Source organism: Myotis lucifugus, unplaced genomic scaffold (genome assembly GCF_000147115.1).
Source record: "Myotis lucifugus unplaced genomic scaffold, Myoluc2.0 scaffold_0, whole genome shotgun sequence".
Lineage (NCBI taxonomy): Eukaryota > Metazoa > Chordata > Mammalia > Chiroptera > Vespertilionidae > Myotis > Myotis lucifugus.
In genome coordinates, this window is record NW_005871048.1 from 4,285,508 (window position 1) to 4,305,380 (window position 19,873).

The window sequence follows — 19,873 nt, forward strand, 5'->3', positions numbered from 1 at the left end:
AAACAAACCAGCCGTGCGGCTGGGAGCAGGAGCGAAGCCCGCCTCAGCAGGTTTCGCTCCCTTCTCTGCTTCCCTCCAGCCGCAGGAAGCCCTATTCTTGCAGGAATCTTCCTGCAATGGGCCTCTAGTCTATAATAATAAAAGCATAATATGCAAACTGACCAAACCACTGAACAGCAGAATGCCATCTGGACGACATTCTGGACCACCACACTATGGCATGCACTGGCGCCAGGCCAGCCAAAGTGGGACTGATGTGATTGTTCATGGGGCCCCGACATTGCCCCACAACCACCACTCAGAGGGAGGCTCAGGGAACCCTCTGCGGGGCGATCAGTGGGGGAGGGGCCTCTGCGATTGATTGCCCCATAGAGGGAGGCCCAGGCCACCTGCCAGTGGGGTGATTGATCATAGTGACCTGTCATTCCACCATTCGGTCTATTTGCATATTACCCTTTTATTACATAGGATTTCTTATTCTTTCACAACATGTTATGTTTCTCAAATATATTTAGCCAATGAAAGGAACTTTCTTTATGCACTTGGACTAAGGAATATGTTCTTCTATATGTGTTTTGAAAAATGCTACTTTGACACATATGAAAGAATGGTATTGAGGATTTTCCTGGTTATCCTCTTTAGTGAACTATTTTAGTTTTATATCCAGCTACACCTTGATCCCTTTGATGACTGGTCAAGACCGCAATGTACAGGCAAAACACAGGCTGGACTAGCAGAGCCATCCTCAGGAGGCCTACAATTGTAGGGTGGTATAGCAGAGGGGGGAAGAGGTGTAACATTTGGACCTTTCTCCTCCATTATGTCTGCCACAATCAAACAATTCTTCAGCCAAGATCTCAGTGCCCAGAACACGGAGCTCCAGTTTCTCACATCGGCCTGCATGTTAATCCTCAGACTTACTATTTTCTTTTCCTCAAGGCATTGTGGCTTTTTGGTTTAGTGGGTTTTAGAGGAAAAACATATCTGGAAGAGGCCACAGTATGTAAGTGATAGCAAAAGTACTAGCAAAGAGCATTAAAGCAATTACCTTGGATATGAAATTACAAGTGTTGAGGCAGCTGGAGGTCAGTAGAAATTGCCATCGTATTTCAAAGGCTTCGGGGCTCACTATTGCTCTGTGGGAGTGTTGTGATAATAAAAGCATAATATAAGCCTAAGGAACTTTAAAGGCTATTAATTGGATTCAGCATAAAAGAATTATGGAATTAGAATTGTTGTGTTCTCAATGATCATTTAATTGCATTAAGATGACAAAAATTTTGTTTTACAATGACAGTTCAACACAGTAAACAGAAAATGATGCTCTGAATATAAAAAAAATTGTTTCATACTCAACTGTAAAAAAGTATGACATACTAGTTGAAGGCATGGCTATGCCATAATAAATATGATTACATGACTACACGTACACAATCTCATGCACGGACATGAATGTTTCTTTTCATGTGTGAAGGGATACTGAAATCAGGTTGCTATACTTTTTCTAAGAACTATTTTATGTAACTAAATGTACAAATGAAAATGATTTCATTTTGAATGTGATTTCTTAAAGCATAAATATTTTATAATTTATTATAAAGGCAAGAGATAGAAATTATAACTCCTCGGTGTTATCTTCTAAAACTGTTTTTTAAAAAAACATAATGAAAACATTTCCAATACTGGCTTCTATTCCAGAAAACTTTTGATTGCTTTCAAATTACCAGAACTTTAAAAATGTTCTATCACTGATGCTTTGGTAATCATTAATGCTATGCTTGTCAGCTTTAGTTTGAAATAATAGAGGGAAGTAAGGTATTATATTAGGGAATTAGCAAAAAGGCAGCCACAACAACACAAACCCTCCTAAATGTTAAAAGAAATACGCAACTGCTAAAAGATAGGAAAAAAGGAAGGAAGAGGAAGGGAGGAAGGGAGGAAGGGAAGAAGGAAGGGAGGAAGGAAGGAAGGAAGGAAGGAAGGAAGGAAGGAAGGAAGGAAGGAAGGAAGGAAGGAAGGAAGGAAGGAAGGAAGGAAAGAAGGAAGGAAGGAAAGAAGACCAAGAGATACAAGCCACATAATGAAAAATTAGGTGTTTGTGTGTATCTGTATGTAAGAGAAGAAGTGAGTTTATGTTTGTAAGACTAGGCATGTATGTGTATAGGAAGATAACTTCTTAATGACTCAATTTTCCCTTAATTGATTTATCAATTTAACATGATCTCTTAAAATAATCAATGTTTTATTAATTTGGTGCTAAATTAGTTTACTTAGATGTCCATATGGAAAAATAACCAAACAAAAATATCCAGTAAAAGCCTTATAAAAGAGAGCAATACACATGTTGGTGCGAGGGGAATCTTACCCTACCTGACAGTAAATATATTAAAGTCATTATAACTAAAACAGGTTGGTATTGACTCATTAATAGAAATATAGAAAATCTAGAACTAGAATGATTTGTTTATGAAAATTTAGTAGATTATAAAAGGTTGCAAATTTTGTCAGCAGAAAAAGATGGACTTTTAAATGAGTGATCTGGAGACATTGCAAAGCCATTCAGAGAGAGATAAAAGTCTTATACCACATTAAAGTAGGAAGGATAAAGAACTAAATATTGCCCAGCCAGTGTGGTTCAGTGGTTCGATTCCTGGTCAGGGCACATACCCAGATTGCAGACTCAATCCCCAGTAGGAGGCAGCCTATTGATGATTCTCTCTCATCACTGATGTTTCTATCTCTCTTTCCCTCTCCCTTCCTTTCTCTAAAATGAATAAAAATGTATTTTTTAAAAAACCTAAATGTTAAAAATAGAATGAAAACTAAAGGAATATATTAGTAATCTGGTAGCGAGGAAAATTTCTCTACTTGGAATTTAAGTTCCAGAGATAAAAAGAAGGAAGATTAATACATTTGACTACATAAATATTTTTAAAGATAGCTTTGTGTGGCAAAAACACACACCAAAAAAACAGGCAAAATAAAAATCAAGTAACACATGAAAATAGTTGCAACATAGGTAAAAACCAAAGGGCTAATGTATCTAATATACAAAGAGGTCCTATAAATTGTTAATAGGAGAGACAAAAAAAAAACAGTAGGAAAATGGGCAAATGTTATGAAAGGGCAGTTGATAGAAGTTATAAAAATGGTTATTAAACATATGAAAATTTCCTCAACCTAAATCATAATAAGAAAAAAATACAACTATCCTAATGTTATTTCTGACCTACAAGATTAGCAGGTATCCAAGAATTTGACAATATACTCTACTGGCAAGATGGTAGAGTGATGCACATTCTCATGATTTCTGGTCAGAATACAAAATGTTATAATCCCTCTGGGAATTTGGTAATATGTAGCAAAATTGCAAATTTCTTTATTCTTCAATACAGAATTCTTACCTATATGATGACTACATTAAAAAAATACATTAGGAAAAATACTATGTACGTATACACATGGATATTAATTGCAGTATTATTTGTAATAGCAAACAATTAGAAATAACTTGAGTGTTTTTTAAGAGGATACTGCTTGAATAAGCCAGGGAATGCCCTTATACAGTAGGTCCTTGGGTTACGTCGGAGATCTGTTCCTACAGCGCGACATAAAGTGATTTTCGCTGCCATAAGTCGGAACCCACCTACATAAGCACCTACGTCACTCACATGGAGCACATACACAGCAGTAATGAAGTGAAACAGTAAAAAAAAATTTAAAGAAAGATAACAATTCCTGACCTTTACTTGTGGTAAATAAATAATAAAAAACATAAAGCACATATGTACATACGTCGAAATGACGGAACTTTTTTTTTTTTTATAAATAAATGGGAGATGGTGATGTAATCACGAAACGATGCACGTCAAGTCCGATGTAACCTGAAGATTGTCTGTAATAGGATACTATGTAACCATAAGAGAAAATACAGAAAGTTTCTATATAATTGCTCTTCAGAATATATTAAGTGACAAGAACAAGAGGCAGAAAGGGAAGAGAATGCAAATATGCCTGTATAATTCAGTCCTAGTCTGAAGGCCTGAGAACCAGGGAGCCGATGGTATAAATCCCAGTCCAAGTCCCAAAATTTGAGAATGGAGGGCACCTGTGGTGTAAGTGCCAATCCAAATCTGAAGGACCAAGAAACAGGAGCATCAATGCTCAAGGGCAGGAGAAGGTGGATATCCAAGCTCAAGCAGAGAACAAACTCTCCCTTCCTCAGCCATTTTGTTCTATTTGGGCTCTTAATGGGTTGGATCAGTGATTCCCAAAGTGGGCGCTACCGCCCCCTGGTGGGCGCTGCAGCGATCCAGGGGGGCGGTGATGGCCACAGGTGCATTTGTTTTAACTTTTTTTGTATTACCTTTCTATTCTGAGTTCAATAAATCGTTTCATAATTTCAAACTTCAATGTTTCTAATTTACACCTTTCTTTACTATATTTTACGGAAAAGGTAGAAACATTAATACATATATCTTTCTGTTTAATTGCTATTAAAATTTAAAAAAATTAATTTCCAGGGGGCGCTGAGTAATATTTTTTCTGGAAAGGGGGCGGTAGGCCAAATAAGTTTGGGAACCACTGGGTTGGATGATGCTCACCTACATTGGTGAGGGAGATCTTTATTCAGTCTACTGATCCAGATGCTAATCTTTTCTGGGATCACTCTTGCCTTACAGACACACTCAGTAATGGCTTTATCAGATATCGGGGCATCCCTTAGCCCAGTCAAGTTGACATCAAATTAAACATCCCAGCCTATGGCTGCAAACTGAGGGTGTTGGCATCTGGGGACACTGAAACAGAGCTCCCTTTCTCGCCCTGCTTATCACTTCCAGACTGAGATGTTTGCATGTGAAAGAAGTGTTTCATGTGAAAAGAAACCATAAAAGGTAAAAATTAAAGGAGTGAGAATAAAGGGAATCTGTCAAATAAGAAACACCAAAGTCTAATTAAACTCAGGTTAATGGCACTCCATGAAATCTTGGCCTCCATAACTCCTTTTTTATTTTTTATTTTTACTGTGAAAGCAAATAATGAGCTCTATGTGTGGAACATTTCCAAAAAAGAGTAGAGAACAGGTCAATTTTATTAATTGTTGTAAATTACTATACCCATTTGTTGCACGAAATGTGTCAATCAAATAAACAACTTTGTTTTCTAAAATTGTTTTGTTTACTTAGCTTTAATGTGGGAATAACCTTAATCATATGATGGTGATTATACATACATTTATTGCTACTTAGCTATGTGTTCCTGCAATCATCCCAGATAACTGAAGAAAGGCATTGGTAGACTGAGAGTCTGGCCTTCTGGGAGTAGGGATGGTGAAAAGGGAGAAAAGGAACTCATATGTATGGTGTGCATGCTGTAAATGTTAGAGACAAAACTGAGTGTCCTGGGAGGAAGTATTTATTTTTTTATACCTCTATCAGTAGCTTAGCTAGGGGGCTGGCTTAGCCTATTGGTTTGGAAGATGATAACAACCGCTGAACTATAAACATGTCCCCCTCTAACAGGGCTATTTTCTTACCCAGGAAACTCCATTTTTGGCCATCATACAGGTCTCCCCTGTACTGCAGTTCCTTCCCATGCCTCTACCTGTACATGGTATATGGGAGCAGGGCGTCTCTCTTGGAGCCTTTTACATGATGAAGCTTGTTCATTTTTACCCACTAAAGTGATCCTTTATTTAGGGTAAAAGCTCAGGAAAATATATGTGCTTTTCTGTCTCTCTGTCTATATTTTTTAAAATAAATTTGGTTTTACACCCTAGGACACTTACAGTATGTATCCATGTGCTATATCTTAATTTAATCTCTGTTTGAAGGTGAATTTTTATATTCTCATTTTATAAACAAGGAAATGTACACAAAATTCAACAATGAATCATGGAAAAAAACAGTCAACAAACTAGAAATAGAAGGAAATTTTCTGAACCTGATTAAGGTAATATATCATAACTTAGGGCTAACATCATACCTGATAGTGAAAGACTAAAAGTTTTTCTCTCAAAATGGAAATGTGGCAAGTGTCTCTACTCTCGCCATTTCAAGTCAACACTATACTAGAGAGCCTGTCGATGCCACAAGAAAAAGAAGTAAAAGCCATACAGATTGGAAAGCAAGAAGTAAAATTGTCTTTATTTGAAGATGATATAATTGTCTATGTAGAAAATCCTAAGGAATTTATCAAAAAGCGACTGGAACTAACAGATGAGTTTAGCAATGTCTCAGAGTTTAAGTTCAATATTGAAAAATCAGTTATATCTCCATCTTACTACTATGATAAGTAAAATGACAATGTCCTTAAAGATATCCACACCCTAATCCTTGGAAGCTGTGAATGTTACTTTATATGACCAAAGTGATTTGCAGAGAAGATGGAAGATTATCCTGATTATCTGGGTGGGCCCAGTCCAGTCCAACTCTAAGGTGGGATTAAAATCTAAACCCACCCTAAGTCTTTAAAAGTAAAGAATCTTTCCCAAATGTGATCAGAGAGCTGTGAGGAGGAAGGAAGATCGAGATGCAACATTGACGGCTTTGGTGAAGGAAGGGGGAAACAGAAGAGATGCAAGAAGCCTCTAACAGCTGAATAAGGCAAGAAAATTGATTCTCCTCTAGACCCTCCTGAAGGGAATGTAGCCCTACTGACACTTGACTTTAGCCCTATGAGACGTGTGTTAGACTTCTGACCTACAGAAATATAATACAATAAATTTTAAGATACTGATATTGTGATAATATGTTATATCAACAGTAAAAAATAATATCAGTAACAACAAAAAATAAAATTAAAAACAACAATTTATGATAGCACAAATAATATGAAATACCAAGGGATTAAATGTAACAACATATATCTAACACCTGCAATGGAAATCTACAAAATATTGCTGAGAGAAATTAGAGCTAAATGAATGGAGACAGATTCCATGTTCATGGATCAGAAGATTCAATTGAAAATTGAAATTTTAAAAATAATAACATTTCCAGAAGCTATAATCAGAAACATAAATAATTTGGGAATAATATGAACAAAAATGTGTAAGACTTTTACTTTAAAAGCTAAGTAAAACATTGATGAGAGACATTAGAAAAGATCTAAATTAATGAAGAAATATATGTTGTTCCTGAATTAGGAGTATCAGTTTATTAAATTATCTAATATCCACAATGATCTATACATTCAGTACAACCCTGATCAAAATTGAAGCAGGTTATTCTGGTAGAAACTAGGTGCTTCTAAAATTCCTAAAAAGATTCTGGAATAGTCAAAATAATTTTGGAAAGAACAAAATTGGATAACTCACACTACTTGATTTTGAGACTAACTATAAAGCAACCAGAACAAGATCATGTGGCATTGGTGTAAGGTTATACACAAATATATCAATGAAAAATAATTAAGGGATTTTATCCATAATTTACACACCTCAATTATAAGAAGAAAAACAACCTGTGATGGGTTGAATTGTGTATACGCAAAAGATTTGTTGAAATTTCAGCTCCCTGTAACTGACAATGTGATCTTATTAGAAAATAGGGTTATTGCAGATGTAATAGTTGAGATGAGGTTATGCTGGTATAGAGTGAGCCTTTGGTCTAATCTGACTGATGTTCTTAAAAGAAGAGGAGAAAATACACAGCACTGAGGGGACAATGCCATTTGATAACAGAGGCAGAGATCTAAGTGCTACAGCTGCAAACTGAGGAATGGCAATGATTACCTGTAAATTACCCGAAGCTAGAAACAGACAAGGAAGGATTCTCCACTACAGAGTTCAGGGGGAGTGTGGCCCTGCCAACGCCTGGCTTTTAGATTACTCGCCTCCAAACTGTGAGACAATAAATTTCTGTTATTTTAAACCACCCAGTCACTGGTACTTTGTTATGGCAGCTCTTAGAAACTAAAACATAACCCAACAACAACAACAAAATGGTCACATTCAAAGAAATGTACAAATGGCAAATTAAGCACATGAAAAGTTGCTAAAATTATTAGTCAATGGGCAAATGCAAATTTAACCATAGTGAGAAACCTCCATACACTCACTAGAATAATGAAAATTTAAGTTATTATCAAAGATGTAGTGTTAATAGAATTCTCACACATTGCTGGTTAGAATGCCAAATTTTACAGTCACTTGGAAGAATAATGTGACAGTTTCTTACAAAAGTAAATATACATATACCATATAACTCAGCAATACTACTCTTTTGTATTTACCTAAGGGAAGAATTTACACACACACACACACACACACACACTGTCCTCAAATACAGATTTCATCATAATAACTCCAAATTGGAAAATAAAACAACCTGCAAAAACTGAAAACAAGCTGTCCATCAACAACTGTCTGGATGTATGGATATGTGGAATAGGTATACTATGGAACAATACTCAGCAATACAATGGGATGAACTATGGATTCACACAGCAACATATGGGTGATTATCAAATGCACTGTGCTAAGTGAAAACCCAAACACAAAACCAACATGCTGTATGATTTCTTTCATATGAATTTCTATAAGGCAAAATTATAGTGGCAGTAAACAGAACAATGGAGGCCACAAGATAGACTTGGCAGCAAATGGGGCACAAGAGCTTTTTTGGGGGGTACAAAAGGGATTAATTCCATAACTCTGGTGGGAGTTACACAATCCTATATGTTTTCCAAAGCTCATAAAATTGACAACGTTGACAAATTTTATTTTATATAAATTACATCTCAATAAGAATAATAAAAAATAGCATGATATCATTTTTATGTAATCATGTGCATCTTCCTACCTGTACCTACTTTGTATTTTATGTTTATATGCATAGAGATGGCTAAATAAAGATTACTCAGGGTGAAGTGTCATTTTCGAGTGGCATAGTTTGAGGATTTACTTTTTAATTATATATTTTTGGTGCATTGCTTAAATTCTTTATGTCATCTCATTAAAGAAATAGTCATTATTTTGGAATAAATGTAAAAATGTTAACTGTATTTTTATATATTGTAGCTGAATATGCCTTGAAAATTTTTGTATTCACCCCCAAATACCAAGGAAATAGACAAGAGAGCAGATGAGCCCTAGCCAGTTTGGCTTAGTGCATAGAGCGTCAGCCTGCGGACTGAAAGGTCCCAGGTTCGATTCTGGTCAAGGGCACATGCTTGGGTTGCAGGCTCGCTCCCCAGTAGGGGTTACGCAGAAAGCAGCCAATCAATGATTCTCACTCATCATTCATGTTTCTATCCCTCTCTCCCTCTCCCTTTGTCTCTGAAATCAATAAAAATATATTTTTTAAAAAAGAGAACACATTTATACTAATCAAAGGGTAATATGCTAATTAGACCAGATAAACTGGACATCTTCCAGACGTCCTTCTGGAAAAAGCCACAGCAGCTGCAAGGGCCGAGGAAGGCCAGCAGCTGCGGCGACTGGCAGTGGCAGCAGCAGTGGGGGATGGGGGCGGCACCTTCCCCTGATTGGCCTGGTTGCCTCCCTCAGAGGCCATCAGTAGGACATCCCCTGAGAGCTCCCAGACTGTGAGAGGGGCTGGGCTGAGAGACCTCCCCCCCAGTGCACGAATTTTCCCTCTAGTGTTACATAATATTCAATCTGTGTATTGTGATTTAGAAACCATTTACTTTCTAATCCTGTTGGTAAGATCTGGTCTTTGTCATGTAAATTATTTTATTTCAGCATATATTGGTAACATCCAATGTTATAAAAATAATGTATTTGAGTATTACTCATGGAAATAAATTTATCTCTCAGATTTTGATCTTAACTTTAATCCCAAAGTAGATCATTTCTCATCATTTCCTTTAGTATTTCAGCAACACGGTATGTTTTTAAAGAGATTCTATGGTGAAATGCATTTGAGTAGCTCTTAGAAAATGGAACCTATGTCATCGCATATACAATATTAGTAACAGTAAAACCTTTAGACTTACTCAGTTTTCCAAGTGATAGCCTAGCATCTGAAATGTACCCACTCCTGAGATATATCAGATATTAAAAATTCTTCAAAAGATTATCACATACTAAGTTATTTTTTGTATTTTTCTGACTATTTATAGTCCATTTATGTCTATATTTAAATGTACTATATCTATTATCTATCTGTCTCTCTAATCTGTCATGATATATATGTACACTAAATGCTAAAGAGATAAAAAATGTAATTACATGAATATGAGATGGAGGTATATATAAGTTTTAACAAAATTTGTACTTTAGTGACAGCATGTCACATATTAGTGCGTTGTATGTAAACATGAGGTTAGATGGAATTGAAATAAAAACACTGATTTAAGTGGTATGTTGCCTATCCATAGTGTATCTATATACTATAGTACTATGTACTATATACACAAGAATGAATCATCTATTTATTAATCTGATTTAAAGTGTACCACCTCTGCTAATGTTCCAGTTGGGAAGAATTCTATATTTGTTTTTAGGGTTCAGGGGTCCCAAAAACATCTTCATTCTTTTTTGTCCTCTTGCCGCATTTCATGTCGCTGACCAATGAAGTGGGGAATTTTTACTTTGGAAGAATATCTAAAGGTGAAGGTGACATCATTTTAGATTCCAGAAATATTTATATTTTAAGGAGAACACAAGCACTAATGCCAAACACACAAATGAGTACATTTGTGGCATTGAAAACCCTTTGAAACCCATACAGAGATTCTGTGTTTGTGTAAGGGAAAGCTTGCAGTCAGCCATCCAAATACACTATTGATGTCTTGCCTTTGACCTCTGCTGACTGGCTATCCTGACCAAAATAAAGCATTGCTACTGTAAACAGTGAAAATACAGCAAGCCTTTGCTTTGTTGAAAATAGAAAAATCTTTAGCTATACATTCATACCTAGTGGAATGATAGACACCACCTTCTATGCCAGGATACTATATAAAATGTATTCATGAATCCATGTATCTATACAAACTATGAGATTTTTTTGTTCAAATAAAAGGAAATGACACCAGCATAAAGCAGTCCACATACCAAGCATGAAAGGATTTCACTGAATATGCAAAAAGACAAATGATAAAAATGGAAAATGAGATATGCAAGTTAAGCTTGTACGTCTTCGGAGCTGGCTGCATATGTAAAGCTTTCAACAGAATAATATTACACTTTACTGGCAATGAATTGTCCATTACATAGAAGAATAATCATTATCATTAAGTGAATTTCCTGCTGAGTACATTTTTCACTGTGAGCAGGCTCATCTCTTGGGGCATTTGCAAGGAAGTCTCTGTAAAATTGTTTAGATCACAGAAAGTAAGAGCGTTGGTTGTTTGATTTAGTTGTCAAATAAGAAAATGAGATATTTTAAAGCAAGCCACCAAGGTAGATTTTTTTCCTTGCTCTTTAGGACAAATTTATAGACTTTTTCTTGTATTTTTATCAAAGTAATTTAAAGGAGAAGGACAGAGATATTGAAATTCTACTTGAGATAAATCCTATTACAGATATAGGCACTATCATCCTTATATTCAAAGACATCAATATAGCAAGGCCATTGCCCCAAAGTCACATTGGTCAAAGGGCAATTAGAAAAGTATGTTGTGAATTATACAATTTTCCTAATAACACTTGAAATGTTAATAAAAGCCAAATTTTAAAAATTTAGTCATGTAAAGTTTTATTTTTTCTAAATTATGTATATTTGGTAGTTTATTTTACATCTTTTATTTGTTTCTGGCCTTCATAGATTCTCATAAATACTTCACATAAAGATCTCAAAATTCCTTAATACTATAATTTTTATACATTTCTTTGGCATTAGCAATGTTAAAGAGTTATAGGAATAAAAATTGTTCAGTTTTGCTTATTTCCCAGCTTTTTTTTCCTTGATGAAAATCTAGTTGGTAGAGTAAAAGAAAAGGCTTATATTGGCTAAAAGTGAACATTCATGAATATTATGGATTCATTACCTCATCACATTCCAAACAAACATATAGTTACTGAAGAAAAAGTATAAATTGTAAAAATGAGTTAACATTGAGTGATTATTATGTATGATACACTATTGTGTTTTAGATGAATTATTTTATGTAATCCTTGTAACCACCCTTTTTTTAAAAAAATATATTTTATTGATTTTTCACAGAGAGGAAGGGAGAGAGATAGAGAGTTAGAAACATCGATGAGAGAGAAACATCGATCAGCCGCCTCCTGCACATCTTCTACTGGGGATGTGCCTGCAACCAAGGTACATGCCCTTGACCGGAATCGAACCTGGGACCTTTCAGTCTGCTGGCCAATGCTCTATCCACTGAGCCAAACCGGTTTCGGCTGTAACCACCCTTTAATGCACTCTTATTATCTCTATTTAAAAAAAAAAATGAAGCCCAGAATAATTAGGTGATTTTCTGTTAAACACAGAGGCCAAGGTTCAAATCCAAGCAGTCTGATTCCAGAGCCCATCATATCTTAGTTCAGTATAATCTACTGGCTTACAGTGAATAAGAAAGTAGCAGCTATTCAAGTGTCCACCACATAAAAATGGAGAAGAAATGTTTGCTGAGTGTATAGTTGTACCAATCAGGTATATTTGCAGAGTTGGAAGAAAAGTAAATGTAAATAAGCCAAAGAGGTTTCCCAGAGTAGTTTTCCAGCCTCTACCTAACAAAGGTCCTTAAAATTAGATTTTCTATATTTAAACCAAGAGCTTGTTTTGTCACATATTCTTTTTCTTTAAGAAAAGTATCCTATATAATAAAAGGCTAATATGCAAATCAACCGAACGGCAGAACGACCGGTTGCTATGATGCGCACTGACCACCAAGGGGTAGACACTCAACACAGGAGCTGCTCCCTGGTGGTCAGGGCACTCCCATAGGGAGAGCACCGCTCAGCCAGAAGCCAAGCTCACGGCTGGTGAGCGCAGCAGCAGTGGTGGGAGCCTCTCCCACCTCCACAGCAGCACTAAGGTTGTCTGACTGACGGCTTAGGCCTAAGCAATCAGTCAGACATTCCCTGAGGGCTCCCAAACTGCAAGAGGGTGCAGGCCAGGCTGAGGGACCCCCGCACCCCCTCCCCAAGTGTACGAATTTCATGCACCAGGCCTCTAGTTAGTAATAATTGCTAATAATTACTGTTCTTAATCTGTATCGAGTGCTAAGCTACGTGCTTCATATTCACTAACTCACATAACTTTATATCCATGTTTGTTGTGCAGGGCTCCAAAGCCCTCTTATTTTTCCAAATATTATGTCATAGTTTCTTTTAAGGAAAGCATGTTTTCTATGAATCAGGATTTTATCTAAAAGACCAACTATTCCACTGTGTATATGGTGGGGGTGGAGAGTTAGACTATAAAATACTCTGTAATTAAGTGCATACACCAATCAATTTGGATTAAAATGATCAAAATGACCATCTCAGGAAATAGTTTTATTATTTCAATCAACAATTGAATTAGGCCTACTCAGCAATTATCTAATCAACTTCTCAGCAGTAGACTGTACAACAGCTAAAAATTATTGGCCATTTAGTTAGAACTACATTTATAGGTATTATTTTAAAAAACATATTACTAGCTCATTTTCCAAAATGTGAACTGTGTTTTTCCTTGTATCTAAAATAAATGTGTTGGCCTGGCCAGGTAGCTCAGCTGGCTAGAGCATCATCCTGATATGTCAAGGTTGCTAGTTCAATCCCTGGTCAGGACACATACAAAAGTCAACTAATGAATGCATAAATGTGTAGAACAACAAAATTGATGTTTCTCTCTCTCTCTCTCTCTCTCTCTCTCTCTCTCTCTCTCTCTCTCTCTTTCTCTCTCTCTCTCTCTCTCCCCCTTCTCAAATCAATAAATACATTAAAATAAATTAAGTGTCTTAATATTGAAGAAATGAGCCTATTGTGTTCTATTTGCAAAGTATTTTATAATTGTTTATTCTAATCAAGTCTCTTTTAGTACACTGGGCTATTGGTTATTATTCTTTACATTTGATCAACTATTACTATATCTCCACTCAAGGAAAATGGCTGTTTCTGATTTCCTACCAAGTTTTATTATATTTGCATACCCACTATATCTTTGCCTTAGAATTAGAGTTTCATGAATATTACTGAATTTTACATTCAGGGAGAGAAAGAATTCAGCACATTAAAAAAAATCCATTCCTAAATTTAAGACCAAATAGAATGTAATAGAACTCTTCATTGCAAATCAAACTGAAGATCTTGAATCTTAGATCATTTGTTGCAGTAGAAGTTCTATATCACATCCCTTTCTTTATACATGTGGATTTTTTTATAACTGTGCTTTTAAAACTGTTTTTTATTGATTTTTTGGAGGGAAGAAGGGAGAGGGATAGAGAGATAGAAACATCAATGAAAGAGAAACATCATTGATTAGCTGCCTCTTGCATGCTCCTACAGGGATGGAGCCCCAAACCTGGGCATATGCCCTGACTGGGAATCAAACCAGTGGCCTCTTGGTTCATAGGTCAATGCTCAACCACTAAGCTACACCAGCGGGGCTACATGCAGATGTTTAATAGAGAAATGTTCATAGGATATTTCATCTCTGCTATATCAGAAACATTTCATGTGCTCAAAAAGAAGCAGATCATTGAGCCAGAAAGATTCTCAAGAAATTATCTAATCCATAGCTTTAAACTTTAAACCTGAGTAGAAAAATAATGGTATTCTAACTTTTCCTCAGCTTGTCCTTTAATATCACCTGGAACAGCATTATTTGGTAACACATAGTAGAACAACCTCCTTTATATTCAGAATGCTCTTCTCAGTTCTCACAAATCTCTGTATTTAAATTCATTACTCTAATTGATCTCAATAGAGACCTCAAATCTCATCTTTCATCAAATCCTCACTGTCTAGCCAATACTCTTGAGACTATCACTGCCTGTATACAATCTGACTGCCTTCAAACTCCTTTTCCAGTCGACTCTCACATTTGCTATTACGCTAAATGAGCCCTGAGCAATATTTCCCTCCAGCATACACTATATTCTCATAGAGTCCCCAGATCTAGAAAACATTTCCTTTTAGCTCAATCTGCTAAAACCAAGCCAGGTTCTATGTTACCTCCTTCACAAAGACTTCCTTCGTCATGCCATCCGAAAGTGGTATACTCTTTCTGCTGCCCTCTGTCTCTGTGCATCTTCTGCTTTTTAACCTAAATATGAAGTATATGTGATTTGCTAGACTAATGAAATGGGTCCATAAAAGGGAATGAGATGTGCTGGATTTCCTAAAGATCTCTGATAGTTACACTTCCTGTTGACATGGAAATAGGATAATAAGGGATGTGTTTTTTAGATATTGTCTTTATTTTTTTAGATAGTCTTTTCCTGCTCATTTCTTAATAATTTTATCTCCTTTTTTATTCTACTTGTGAGATATTTTATCTATTTCAGCAATACTGACTGCAATTGTGTGTGTGTGTGTGTGTGAGAGAGAGAAAGAGAGAGAGAATGAATTAAAAACTATATTTGTCCCCAAAATACTAATAGCATTAGACTTGAACATATAGAAAAATAAGAAAACTAAATTTATATTCTAACTTAGTTTCTATGCAAATGAACAAAAATTGCATAGCTCATCAACTCTAAAATTAAAAAAAATGTAGCAAGACCTCATTGCATATGCAGAAAGGAGAATAAATGTAGTTCCTAAAAATGTTAGAATAAAATTTATAATCTGATGATTTACAGTTCATTCTGGGTTTTAGTGTGTAAAGGATAAGCAAAACTAGTGCAAGTGGAATTGGGTCAAGTAAAATTGGAAGCCATTAAAATTCCAGCCTGAACCTTTGAGGTATAGTGGAGCTTGGCCACCCAAGTGATATATTACATAGCCTATTATTTGCTTCTGAGTTTTCTAGGTTTTATCTGACCAAGAAAGTGGAAGGCTGAACCCCACCCCCAACGACCCCTTCATTTTGGAATCTGTATTGGAGCAGTAGAAAAGAGATTGGAAATCACTGAGTAATATTTGCCTGTTTAAAGTTTCAAACAAATCCTTAATGCAAAGAATTTTGAATAACTCAGATTCTTGCATTTATCTCAAAACTCACTTTGTCATATGATGCCTAAACACTAATGGCATGTTTCCATTCCAAATCGTTATTTGTCATTAAAACAAAGGCACCCAAAAAAGCCTGCATTTGTGAACCATTCAAAGAGAGAAATCTGCATGTTTGTCACTTGTTTGGAACAACGTGTTTCAAAAGATGCAGCATATTTATATGCACAAAGCAGTATCTCCCTAATTATAATTTCTTTTTGCCTATTCAAGAAAAACACAACAGATGTATTTCTACCAACTCGTGGACTGTCACATGGCAAATGAACAATTGAATAAATGCTTCAAGTAAATGTTCAAGCACTTCGACATGAATAATTTTCAGCATATCCTTGTTGCCGTATTATAGCATTTAACCTCAATGCTATCTTTGTTGGGAATGCTGCTGATGAACAAGATGGTTTGCATTCTACTCAGATCACTTTCCTCTGTGATCAGTAGGCATAAGAAACAGAATCCACAGATAGCAGAGCAATTGCATTGTAAATGTCACATCGCTGCCTTTATTATTCCAGCTGGCTTGTGGAAAGAAAGGTCCCTCTGTTAATGAGACTAACAGTGCCAGTCTCATTATAATAAATTTAAGCAAATAAATAACATGTTTGCCATTTCTTCTCTTGTTTTTCAAGCACTATTTTTGTCATTGATCTCATTGCTACAGACATTTGAGTAGAATAACTATAATTGTTGCATGGCTTAGGAAATGAAAATTGCACATGGAGTCCCTATTTATTTTAGACAATTCAGCATATTAATCCAAATTGTCCCCAAAGCCTGTCCTCCTCATGGTTATTGCTCACATTTGTCATTAATGCTAACATGACAAAAAGATACAATGGGTTACGTTTAGTGGTTCATTAATGTGTGTTGGTACCTATTATACACTTGACAAAGAGAAATAATAACCATGTCGCTTCAAAAGAAACAAAGTCCCCTGCAAGCTTAAAAATGGAATAAGTACAAGATCTGTCTAAATAATTGCCAAAATTGATTTGAAAATAGAGATCACCCATTTCTGTTCTTTTATATTTAGGAAAATTAAAAATCCACTGGGGAAATACTTCCCATCTCTATTGAGAGGTCATAAATATAATTTTATGAAAAAGTCATGCTTTGCTCATTGCCCACTGCATGTTTTGACACTGTCTCTATGGCTACATAAGTAAGCCACACTATTTAATCCATACTATCTCATCCCTTTCCATATTAACAGTTTTCAGGCAGGCTCTACATGAGCCACATGAAAGTCCTTCCATATATTGCGCTTTTCATTCTCTACAGGCTTTCTCTGGGTTGCCTAATGAGTAGTGTGTCTTTAAATATTATCTTATACTGATGACTCCCAAATCTAGAGTTCTAGTGCTATCTGCCCCTATAACTCCAAATGCAGGTACTCAACTGCTTTGCTAAATAGATACCTCAAACTAGCGTTGCCAAAACAGAACTCTTCAGCTACAGTCTACTAAAACTTTTATTTCTTCATCATCCCACTCAGTAAATTGCATCACTCGCTACCTGCCAATTCAACAACTGAACACAAAAATCTCAGAGTAATCCTAGACTTCTCTATTTCCTTTCTCCATGCCCTCCCAATATATATACAAACACATCAGGAACACATATCTCCATCCTATCTCTCTGTTCACTGCTCTTATCTCCACTACTAACATGATGGTGCCAAATGCAGTTTTCTTTCACCTGGACTTCAATAGCTTCTTGTCTGGTTCTACCCACCCTGCCCTCCTGCCCTCCCTACGCTTCTCCTCTCCTCCCTCTTCTTATTTATTGATCATAGAGTTTCTATATGTCATTTTACAGTGAACAATCCAGAGTTTTCTAAATTGCTTTAAAAGAGGGGGGAAAAGAATAGTGGAGATGACATTAATGTTTTTACCATACAGGTAGAGATTTTTAAACTCAGAAAATTTAAAAAAGCATCTTATATACTCACTAGAGGCCCAGTGCATGAAATACGTGCACTGGTAGAGTCCCTAGTGCAGTGATGGGGAACCTATGACACACATGTCAGAGGTGACACGCGAACTCATTTTTTTGGTTGATTTTTCTTGGTTAAATGGCATTTAAATATATAAAATAAATATAAAAAATATAAGTCTTTGTTTTACTATGGTTGCAAATATCAAAAAATTTCTATATGTGACACGGCACCAGAATTAAGTTAGGGTTTTTCAAAATGCTTGCACGCTTAGCTCAAATGGTTCGCCATCACTGCCCTAGTGGCTGCTGCCTGCTGGCCAAAGCCTCCCTCCCTTCCCCCCGGCCGGCCCCACCCCCTGGTTGAACTTCCAGACAACTCCTGGTGGAGGGGACAATTTGCATACAATTTTATTATACAGGATTGATTTAAATGTAGATTTAGGAAATATATCAATATGTTTCTAGATGTGTACCTTTTCTGTGAAACATAATATCTAGCATAAAGTCTGTTAATTTTAATTATTTTTAAGTTTGGTACATTAAAATGATTTGCTAGCTAACTATAACATTTATAAAACTATAAATGATGTACCATTTTATTTTGGTTTAATGAAGATATAAGCCCTAAGTAGTTCTAAATATTTAAAAACTTTCAGAGTTATACATCTAATTAAGACTAAAAAATACCATATCATCTCAGGTATCTTTATTGTTCAATAATTTAGGAATAATGCAACTTAAAATTACTCAACTTTAAAAAGGAAGCTCATATTTTATCTACCTGGGAACAGACAAATGCCAAGTTACAAAGAGAAAGTAAATAGCCAAAGGAGGTAATTTTGTAATGTAAATATAACAGTCTTTCTAAATTATTCATTATTTTATATGTATTGAGGTTGTTGCTGTTCTGATGTATTTTTCTGGTGCTTTTTGCATGGAGAGGGAAGGAGAGGGATCTAGAAATAGTGATACCTGTGCATTTCGCAATGCTGAGAAGTAAAATCAATACCATTCAAGAAGCAACGTTGAGCATGTTTATCTTAGTGTATTTTCTCTTAAGTTTCAGTAATGAGCCTCTGAATTTGTTGTAGTATACATGATAATAATCAGTGAGGGTTTTCACATTGCTTCTGGAAAATCTGATGTGTTCCAGTTTTAATTAGTGTATTATTATCCACTGCTAATTTGAGGGTTTTAGTCTAGAATTAGCACACAGCTGCAGAAAATGCAAGCACATGAGTTGCTGGATTAGCTGGAGCCTGTGCAAAGGGGAAGGAGCAAACAAGGGAGATGCAACAAACTGTATCCTCCAAATAACTCCTAAAACGTATAAGCCAGTACCTATAACTTAAAAGTGAATTCCTTGGTGAGAAAGAAACAAATATCAAAGTGTTACCATGTTTGCTGTAAATTTTTCTAAAGGCAATAAAACTTTGCAGGAGCAGTTTTAATTGCCTTTCTAGCCCTCCTAACCCCCTTCCACATTTTTCTCTTCTCTCCCTCCCCAGAGGCAACCAAAATTCTTGAGTTGGTAAGGGTATTATCTGTCTTGGTTATTATACTTTCACTAGATGTTTGTAAACTTACAACATATCCAGTATTTTTTTATTGTGTGAACCTTTTGTGAATGATAATAAGCTATATATAGGGTGGAGCAAAAGTAGGTTTAAGCTGTTTGTATAGAAAATATTATGATGTAATTAAATATAATTAATAAATAATAATATAAGAATAAACTCTGTGTTTCACATATTCAGAACTGTAAACCTACTTTTGTCCCACCTTGTATAATTATGCTGCTGCAACTTAGCTTTTTCATTCAACATTATGTTTGGATAACTTCTCCATTGTGATATA